Source organism: Rhamphochromis longiceps, linkage group LG7 (assembly GCF_057381845.1).
Source record: "Rhamphochromis longiceps isolate RC_006_pf linkage group LG7, R_longiceps_female_GT1.1, whole genome shotgun sequence".
In the NCBI taxonomy this organism is placed as follows: Eukaryota; Metazoa; Chordata; class Actinopteri; order Cichliformes; family Cichlidae; genus Rhamphochromis; species Rhamphochromis longiceps.
In genome coordinates, this window is record NC_140563.1 from 4,085,492 (window position 1) to 4,096,878 (window position 11,387).

Sequence of the window (11,387 nt, forward strand, 5' to 3'; positions counted from 1 at the left end):
TTTATTTGATATCCCACAATAAAGCCTCTCTTTGAACTGCCATCAATTGTGTATGGATTTTTCCTCTGAGGAGAAACAGAGAGCTGTCTGAAAGGGCTCCAGTCCCGCAGGCTGCCTTCATATTGATGCAGAGGAGTATTGCCATCCTCATTGCTGGATCAATCACTCACGTCACTGTTGTTTTATAGCTGGGGCCACTTCACAGAAAGAAGCCTGACAACATCACCGCAGAGGTTTGCAAAACGATACAGCTCTGATAGTTGAGGAGGGTGGAAGGGGCGGCGGAGAGATGCAGGAGGATTTCGGAGGCAATAGGGGATGAATTTAGATTTTGTAACTGTCACACACATGCACTCGCACATATCTCTCTTTCGTACAGTGGTGGGAGGCTCTAGTTTATTGTTTGGTGTAGCTAAGTCAAAGAGAAAGCAGTGAGGCTATGGGATGTTGTCAAAGCATCCGGGTCACCTTGTGGATGCAAAATCTCTGTGCTGTCTAACTCTTTATGCGCGCTGTGTTCTCGTTCGGGTCTTAATGTTTTTTGGATGGTGCTGAGCTTCTCGGTTCACTCTCTTGTAGCACTGAGACGTTAATCAGCTGGTAGTTCTTGATATCTTGAAAAGGTTTTAGGTATTTATTATTTTAAAAAATAGTGACTGTCTATCCAAATTCCATTTGAGTTGCGGTCGGTAATCAACCCTTTCACGTTTTATACAGTTGCACCAGGTTGCTCCACCACAGTGATTGGCTCCCTGTCACTGTAGCTGTTCTCTGTTACCAAATGTTTTTAACTTTTTCTGTAGTATCAGTAGTACACTTAAGAAATGTGGCTAAGCTAAGCCCGATTTTATCTCGCTCTGAACTTGAGATTGCTATACATGCATTTATTTCGTCACGCTTGGATTATTGTAATTCTAAGCAAAGGTTCTCTGGATCGTCTGCAGGTTGTGCAAAACGCTGCAGCTAGGCTTTTGACAAAACCCTCCAAGTACTCACATGTGACACCGTTATTATCTCAGTTACACTGGCTTCCTGTTAAATTTAGAGTTGATTTTAAGATCCTGGTCTTGACCTACAGAGCTGTGCACGGACTGGCACCTGCCTACATCTTTGATCTGCTACAGCCCTATGTCCCTAGCAGGTCTTTGAGGTCATCTGATCAGGGCTTACTTGCTATAAAAAACACTAAGAGGAGGACTAAGGGTGATAGAGCTTTTGCTACTGTGGCCCCCAGACTGTGGAACTCTCTCCCCCAAGCATTAAGAACTGTGGACTCAGTAGCTGTTTTTAAAAAACAACTCAAAACTTATCTTTTTAAAACTGCTTTTGGTTAATTTTATGCCTGTTTTATTTTCTCTTTTTAAATCTTTTTATGACTTGTAATCTTATGTGCAGCACTTTGTGATTCTGTCTTGAAAGGTGCTATATAAATAAAAATGTATTTATTTATTTATTTATTACACGTGTTGTTTTTTTTAAAGGGCACATTATTCTGCTTTTTGAGTCCAATCCCAGTTTCTAGCATTTACATCAATGTAAATGAATATTCTAAATGTAAAAAGGCTCAAAGGCCCACGACAAGCAGCTGCAAACAATAAGTGCTGTACCTTTTAAAGCTTTAAAGTTTATGATTTCCCAATGACCCTGACCTCTTCCAGTAAGCTCTAATGTTGATGGCTGTTTAAGGCTATGATTTACCACTATTATGTGACAAGGGTGTAGTTGACCTGACATAATTTTGGTTGTTTACAGGAATCTTTGAGCAGTCTCTTAAAAAGCATCAAAGATATGTTTTATATATTTCACTAGAGCCAATTGAACAACTCTGTGTGTTTACAGAAAGATTTCTGTTGAATATAAGATCTTTGGAAAACTTTAGGGAGCTTTTATTTTGCTCCTTTGATCTTGTACGAGTCCACGTTCCCAAATCTCTACAGATGAGCCGGTGAATACAGTGTTGAGGATTGTATTCACCAAGACTATAATTTTCTTTCATATGAAATGCAATTGTATTGCAGTGATTGCAATATTTTTGCAGCTGTAATTTGCTAACCTTTCAGACACAGATCTGGATCATCTGGTCACATTTTTCATATTTATATATATTTTATAGTTAACAAGCCTACTGATTGCTGGGATGTCAACTAATTTTTTTCAAGCTGCTGTCTCAGCAGGGAAAGAGCAGTTAATGGCATTCTCAGTGCACTGTGACTAAAGTCCAGTTTTTGATGTCCTTGGTCCAGTCTCAGCTTGAAACAACCTGTTTACAGCCAGTGAAGGCTGGTCTTTGAGGTCCAGCAGCCAACATTAGAGTCCCTCTACAGCCATAAGTCAGTGCTCTCGCTCTGAACTCTACATGACCTTCCTCTCTACTCTGGTAGACTAGTTGGCTCTGTGGGCTCTGGTATCTCCTTGTTGACCTTAAAGAGACAGGATCTCTTTCTTTATGAATAAATCCTAATTTAAGAGGTCTCCTTTTCCAGAACCTATGAGGTATCAGAGAGGAAAGCATACGAGCAGAAGTTGCAAGGCCTGCCAAAAAGAAGTGGAAGTCTCCATGTCATGTGAATGGCCCTTTAATTCCCTCTCCTGACAGAAGGCAATGGCTGCCTGGAGGAGGGTCAGGACACCAGTTGGCATGAATAGACACATTTTTGTCTCATCTCCAACTTTCTCTGCTCTGTGCCTCCACTGACTGTAACATCTCATTTTTTCCCCCAAGCTGGAAGTCTCAACAGCCATTCTTTTGTCATTGGAAGGCGGGCAGGCAAATCTCTGTCTCTTCACTCACAGATGAATAGAAAACATTGTGCCAAAAGCTTCAAAATCACCAAGCTGTTTTCGATTGCATATAAAACACAGAATTCTCGAACATGTTTGAAAATGACAGGCTGATTGGCTGTGGTCATTTCAGGCTGTGTGGGCCTCATTTTTTCCTGTGTTTCATCAGTGGGTGCATTCATCCATTCAGGATAGATTGAAGCAGTAGCCTTTAATAAAGTCACTAGGCTTGAAAATATATGAATAAAATGACATCCACTGCCTTGGATGGATCAAATTGACTTATCCTGGTAATAGCCCAAGGATAATGTGTGCGTGTATGCGAGCGAGATAGTGTGTGTCTGTGCGGAGAGAGACAGGAAAAAGAGAAAAGGGCAGAAACAGAGATGTATATAGTGGTAAGACAAAGGCAGGAAAGAATATCAGAGAAATAAAACAAACTTGACCTAAGGGGACAGAATTCAATGAAAACCTGCAGCTGGACACATGGCTTTGAATCTTATTTGTATTGGTGAAAGTGACCCATCTCAGGCGCAAGCATTATTAGGGATGCTAGGAAGGAGAAAAACAAAGCCATTAAAGGAGAGAGCACAAGAGAAAGAGTGACAAACTTGATCCTAACAAAGTTAAAGGGTTATTCAACACAAAACATCAAAATTATGAGTCCAATTTCTCCAATTCTGCAGCAATTTGATCGCGCTGAGCCACCGAGGATTCCCAAATCCAATGATAGAGCAGAGGAGGCGTTGAACAAAAGGAAAAGAGTTGAAGAAAAAGGAACAGTGATGACAACAAAAGTTTCACGTTTCAGTCAATTATAAGAAAAACACCCTCTCTCTCACACGCAGTTGAGAATCTTGACCCATTATACTGCTTTCCCATCATTTCCCCTACTTTTTCATCCTTGTTTGGCAGATGCGTGTCAGACCGTGGCTTTGATGGAGTGGTTGTGTACCACAATAATGACAGTCAGAAGCGATGGCTGTACAAGGAGACACATGTCTGTTCTCCGTTCTTCAAACATCCAGCTTAAACTCCTGCTATGTGTGAATAAAGAGGACAGGAAGTGGCAGTTTGGCAGCTCCAACCAGGAGTGTCACTCTCAATTGCGTCCCCTGCCAGCTCCAGACACATCGTGCGGCCGAAGAGGTCATGGGTCTGACTCCTCTTTCTTTTTCTCTCTCCCGCTTTTTCCCTCTCTTTCCTTTTCTCCCCTCTTTCTTCGGTTTTCCAGGACATTCCGTTTCAATGCCACCTACGTGTCGCGTCACAGTCAAGAAGAAGACAGAATGATGTACGGAAGACACAAGCAAGAGCGACGGCGGCACATTTTTTGAACGCTCCGATAAAACATGAAGCTTGTCTTGTCAGATTACCCTGATACCCCGTGTCAAAATCTCTGCCACGTCTTCGTGAAGCAGAGAAGCAGATGTCCCGAGTTTGCCTTCCTACTCTGGACAGAGCCGTCAAGATTTGCTCATGAAGGACAAGGAAGACAGCGACAAAGGAAGAAATTAGTTACCCGAGGTTTAGTTTATTTCTGTTTTGATGACAATGACTGCTGAATGACTTCTTTTTGTTCCAGAATATTGCTTTCTAGAAAAACACACAGCCTAATATTTGGTTTTTTTTTTTAAAGATCCATATGCACATAGCAGTCTGTCAAGCTGCCTTTTCCTTTAAGCATCACTTCCTCACTTGTCTTAATCTAAAATATGGACAGTGACATTTAGTTAAAAACAAATCCCATTAAACATGACATTTTTACATGCTGAAAATACAACACCAAACGGCACTACTGCCATATGCAGTTTTAACAACAGTATTGTAGTGTTGAGTATTATTTTAAATATTAAACTTTGTTAAACTGTACAACAAAAAAAATTAACAGCAGTCATTTTGACATGAAATAAATGAAATCATACTTAAGAGGAGGTGTCACATTAATTAGGGTTCAGTAATATTTAGGTGCAGAGCCTTAATTAATATCGTGAGTGACATTTGTGTTTACCTACAATTTCATGTCAAAATGGCTGCTACAAATGACATTTATGAGTGTGTTACAATCCAGGCTCCTGGATTTAAAAGTTAACCCACTGTGATTTGTACAGTGCTGTGCAAAAGTCCTGAGTTGCCCTTATTCTTTTAACATTTTGCTTCAAAGGAGACAAACTTCCTGGTATTTTTTTTAAAGTTGTCTTGAGCAGGAGTTTTCGGGGATTTCTGAATGCTTCCAGTCCTTGTACCTGACTATTTACAGAATAGTTTTTCTTTTTTTCATTAACCTAGTTTGGAAGGCATAAAATTTTAGGTTGATTACCAAAATGCAATCACATTTTGGTAATCAACTTAAAATTTTATGCCTTCTGTAGAAGCCAAGATGTCAAGTTTTCAGTAGATTAACTGAAAACTTGACATCTTGGCTTCTACAGAAGATGAACAATAGCTTAAAGTCATGCCTTTAAGAATTAAGAAAACATCTGGCAAAAACCTGGAATCTAATAGATGCATCTGACCATTCAGTTGCTCCATTAATAGTTCTAATGAAGCCTCATCAGAAACAGTCTCAGTGGACGTGCAGCCGTCAAAAAGCCAATCTTTAGGAAGGGAAAGGCCGAGATCGGTGACATCTTATGAAAAGGAGGAGAGACGAATCCAAGTTTTAAATGTTTGGTTCAAATCACTGTAAAACACGGTGAAGGCTCTGTCATGGTTTGGGCTGAATTTCAGCTAGCACTGTTGGGGATCTTGTCAAAACTGATGGAATCATGAACGCAAAAAAGTACCATCAGATTTGCATGCAGTACCATCTGGAAAGCGTTTGACTGGCAACAGCTTCAGCAATGGTGTCAAACACATAGCTTAAAGCAGTAAAAACATACCCATACTCCGTTTTGCCTTATTTAGTCTAGTTCCATCTATGTTTGAATATGTCTAAATAAAAGCTGCACCTATTTCAAATTTTCCCCATGAGACATAAGGAAATGAAGGGATCCAGACATTGTAGAATAATGTAGCTGAATAAAATATTATTCTGCTGTTGGTAAACTGCTAAAGTCTCCCAGCACAATTGCTTATTACTGCTTTTATTAATTAAAACAAAACAAAAAACAACAACAAAAAATTATAGACTTTAGTAGAATGTTAAAGAGCAGCTTAGTCACAATGTTACCAGTAGTTACAAATCATATAGTCAGTCAATACAAGACAAACATTTATAATGTCACTTGCACCAATCACTTCTGACCCAAATGTGTTTTTATGGAGCAGGTACATTTACTGGGGTCTGTTGAGAAAAGGAGTCTTCTGTGAAGTGCCATGTTCTTTGTTCTTTAGGTAAGATAAAACAATTGGAACACATCCTTATCACCCTTGAAAACCTCAAGTGACGTGTACCCCAGTACATGTCACTGTGCGGCTGCTGCGCTTAAAGCCATAATATCCACCTGAGATGATCGCATTACAGACCCCCCCTTTCGTACATCATACAGATGTAAGAGTGTAAAATCTGCCTAACATCTAGCTTGGGGCTCACTAAGATTACTTGACACATGCGAATACCTAAATGTTATTATCCAACCAGTGTTGGGAAGGTTACTCTTAAAATGTATTCCACTACAGATTACAGAATACATGCCCCAAAATGCATTTTGTATTGTATTCTGTTACGTTACTCAATGAGAGTAATGTATTCTGAATACTTTGGATTACTTAATATACTGTCAGGCTTTTTACAACTACATGAATGTATTATTGTGTGATTTATTACTATTACTTAAGGTTACTCTCCATACCAATGCCAACTACATTTTTAAATCTTAATATAAAATGACTAACAGTAGGGGGACATTAGGTAAGGCTGCACTTTTTGCAGCGATCTCGTATAGAAAACTATTCCGCGCATTTATAAAACAGGTCCACGGCTCCGAGCCGTATAAAGGGACCTCTGGCTAATATGTCGGGTTCATGTCGGGGTTGTAGCCGAAAACTAGCTTTACTTTGTTGTCTGGGTCAACTTTGCTAGCGAGAGACAGAGAGAGGCGTTGAAAGGCTGCTCCAACGGAGCTTATTGTTTCGGAGGAAAACACGAACACGGTGTACAGTCGAGTCTTAATAGCTTACTTACAACCGGGCTTGTCGGGCACTCTTTTTGGCTGCAGTGGTTATTATTATATTTACATGCTTCCAGCTCCCGTTTCTCGTCGGTAGCACCTCATACTTTGGACTTTTTCTCCCTCCCTCGCGCTCACAGACACATATGAGCAGGAGGCAGGGTATGGCAGTCCATTCTCCCTGCAGCACAGACTACACTGCCCATGATGCTACATTCTTTAGGGCGATGCCTGTAACACTCTGCCTATTGCCTTCATATTAAATCATTTTTTGAATAATAATTTAAAAAAAAAATTTCTTCACGTAATTATGCGGACCGCAAGTAGAGGTGACATGGGCCGCGAGATTGAGACACAGGCATTAGAGCCTGTGTGAAAAGGAAAAGACCTCCGTGTAATCCATTTATTTCAACAATGTAACTGTATTCTGAATACCACCTTTTTAAACGGTAACTGTAACAGAATACAGTTACTCATATTTTGTATTTTAAATATGTAAAGCTGGTACATGTATTCCGTTACTCCCCAACACTGTATCCAACATTATAATGTGCAAAAGTCTTGAGTCGCTCTTCATTTCTTTATAATTTGTTCGAAACATTGTGAAAAATCTGCAACATCTTCTTGAATGTTGGCTACCTTTTGACCCCAAACTCCAGATAATTTTGCATGGTGGATCAAGATCTGATGATACTTTTCTGCATTCATAATTGTATCAGTGTTGTTAAGATCCCCAACACAGCCACAAACCATGACAGAGACTGGCTGTACCTAATACTTTTGTACCTGTCTCGTGACCTCCAACACTGGATTGGAAACAAAACTTCAAAGTTGGATTCATCACTCCACAAGACCTGTTAGCTACAGATTTTCAGTCCAGCAATATTCACCTTTTCCTCACTTCCTTAAGACTGGCTTTTTGACAGCCACACGTGCACCGAGACTGTTTCTGATTAGGCTTTATTAAAACAGTAGATAGATCAGCTGAAAGGCCAGATGCATCTCTTAGGTCCCATGTCAGGTCTTTGCTGGATTTTTTTCCTCTTTCTTCAGGATATGACTTTCAGATACTGTTTATCTCGTGTAGATAATTTTTCAGGCTTGCCAGTTTTTTTTTTGGTCCCCTACATGTCCAATTTCCTCAACTTTTATAGGGAAACACTGCACAGCATGCTGAGAAATGCTAAGTTTAAAGTTATTGGCTATTTGGGAATGATCTTCTTGGTGAAAATATATTGTTTTATGCCTATCAAACGGTATTATCTTTGTAATAGATTCAACTAAAGAAGAGGGAACAAATGATGTGCTTTTGTAACAGCTACTAGTGACTTAGTACCTAAAGATACAATTGAAACTGGTTTGTTGATAAGTTGTCTGTTTTGTGCAGACACAACACTGGTTTATCCCTTGAGTTAGGGATGAGTTATCGTTATCCCTTTTTATGCTTGAATAATTCATAGGTCAGCATTAAGTGGTTCAGAAAAAATGAAAATAGTTAGGTACAATAACTGGACTTACAATGTCCAAAAGAAAAAGAAAAAAACTTGGGAATAGTCTTGGGAACTACTGATCAAGACCACTTTCAAAAATTCAAAAGAAACCTTGCACCAAGGAAGCAAAAGATAAAGAAATGAACAGTGACTTGAGACTTTTGCACAGCACTGTACATGTGACAGAAGATAAAGTATATCATGATAGGTTAACTTTAAATCCTGAAGCCTGGAATGTAATGCACTCATAAATGTCATTTATATCTGATAAGAAATGATTCTAGATAATGATATGCCTTTGCCAAACAGAAGGGAAGTCAAATGGATTTTGATTCCACTCCAAATCATTCAGTAGCTTTCCACTAATGTAACTTGATCAGAGCACTCTCAAACCCGAGCTCTGTGAAATGACAGTTGAGATTAATTTTGTCAGCCTTGTAATCGCGCCTTATTGATGTGTTTCCTGTGAAATGGCACATCGGAAAGAGCATCTTCAGCCACGGGGCAACTGTGTTTCATAGAGTAGTCATGGATGGACATTTGACGTTGACCTCTTGATCGCACACCTTCATATCATCAGGCTGGCACGCACACACACTCGCAGGTAATGCTCTATTATGCTGATTTATTGAAGGTTAATTTAATCACTCTTGTAATACCTGACCAGAGGGTGTTCTTACCCGTGAAAAACCCAAGTAGCAGGAAAAAAAGGAGCAAAACATGACAACAAATCAAAAAGTGATTTCATGAAGGTGGCACTAGAGACAGGCCAATCCATCAGAAGGGTGGCAGAGTGTGGACGTGTTGCCACGCGTGGTGCCAGGCGAGGTGCCAGGCGGTCCAAGGCACATCCTCCATGCCAGAGCCCCGAGGCTGAGTGTCCTCATCACAAGGACAGAGAGGTCGTTAGGACCAACTGCACTAAATCATATACCTCCTCCCACCCACTGTCGTGGCCAATGAAGCAGGTTGAAGCAGAAATACTGGGAGAGGAAAAGCAGCTACTGGTGGAATCCGCTGGTTTGTTACAACTAGTGCACATCATACCCTCTTATTCCAATTGATACAGTGATATATGATGTTGTTATGACACTTCCCCTGCTTTTGAGAGCACCCCAATGTCAACAAGGCTTTACACCCAGTGAATGATTCCTCCTAAATGCATTTTAGAGTTTTGCACAAATACATTTTCAGAGCTAAGTAAACAATGCGGGCCATTATCTAGATGTATTGTTTATGCATTTTGAGCTCCGTGGCTTGGATGAGCAAGTGAGCGAGAGAGCAGCAAAGAGAGGGAAGGAGAGACAAAGCAGGAGCGAGAGAGAGAGAGAGAGAGAGAGAGACTTTCTCCAAAACACATCAGTTCTGTGAGCAGCACTGGCAGATTTTCCATTCAGTCAGCATTTTTCTTTACATGCTGAACAGATAGCTAAAGGTACCACTTAATGTGATGGGAGACAGGATCTAATGGATTGATACACAGGTTTTGACATGCTATTTGAGCATGGAGCTCGCTATAATTGGTCATGTCATTGTGCATTAAACTAACAATATATAGAGTACTGCCCTGAGACGAGTGTCTTTAGCAAATCTGTCAGATATCACACCAAAATACCTCTGACAGCTATCTCAGGCAATGCCAGAGCACTGCAACACAGCGGCATGAAAACTTGCACCCGCTAAAGAAGGCACATTTGGGAATCCAGACACCTTAAACTCACCTCTTTGTCTCTTTGAATGTTGTCTGCTTTCCAATCTCTGTACCGCTTCTGTTCATAATCGTGGCATTTTGTGGATAACTCAAACCTGTTATACACTGCGACTTTCTTAATATGAAAACAGTTCCTTTTTGCACAAATGTTGGCGGGCCATGACCTCTATATCGCTTGTCATAGACACGTGCGACTCCTCCCATACATTAGCGACACGGATTAGGGGTCCAAGGTGAAGCCAACTCAACCCATGACTCCTGTGCTGCTGTCAGAAGACATTGTATCATCTTTGGTATGGAGGCTATTTGAATTGGCAACACTTCGTACATTGTCTTCCGTCTCATCACGCAAGGAGATGATGGGGTGGGGAGCTGATTGTAGCCAGCAACATCACACATGATGTCAGGCCAAGACAAACCTAGACAAAAACTATTTTTTTGTCCTTTTAATAATTTTATCTCCATGACCTGTTGATATTTTAACATTTTCTCTGATTAAAGTGAAGAAGGCCGGCTTTTTTTCCCTACAGAAATTGCAATTTACGAATTTCCAGAAACACATACTTGCACATAACATTGTGGCCTGGATCAGCTTAACTGTTCATGCACACTGAGACAGGAGTGATCTATATCACTGTGCTCTAAAGACATCCACCACTATTTTGGCAGCCATTTTGTTTTCCTAAATACATAGTTTCTCCTTCTCAGCTGTCTGTCTGCTGGCACTGTCAGCCACTCTTGTGTGATTGGTCTGATGGTCTTGATGCTCATCACTCTGTCAGGCTAGGCTCGCCTTTCATTAGTCTGGGCCCCTCCATCCGCCACACTCACACAAATCACATTGACATCCAAACTCCTCAGATCCACAGAGCAATTTAACTGATATTCATTAGAGGGATGACAAGAGCTGATGGGAGATCTGTGGAGTGGAGGAGTGGGGGGACTCATTGTCCTCCTATCCTATCCCTGTCCTGTCCGCCTCCTTCCTTCCCCCTTCACTGCTGACTTTGTTTTAGGAGCATCGAGGCGCATCGGCGTCTGTAACTACCCAACCCTCAAGGAAAGTCAAGACAAAAGAACAATGGATAACACATCTAATCTCCTCTTTATTATTGCAGAAAAATACAACTGAGAGGAGGTTTGTGTTCTTCATTCTAAATAATTGGCTTTAGTAAAGCTGCTCCTTCTACATTGCTCTCCAGCAGCCACTATAATGCTCATTCAAGCAGAAGTCCAATCATTTAGCCTTCTCCCTCCAGCCCCTCATTAACCCCCAAAGTGTCAACTATCTCA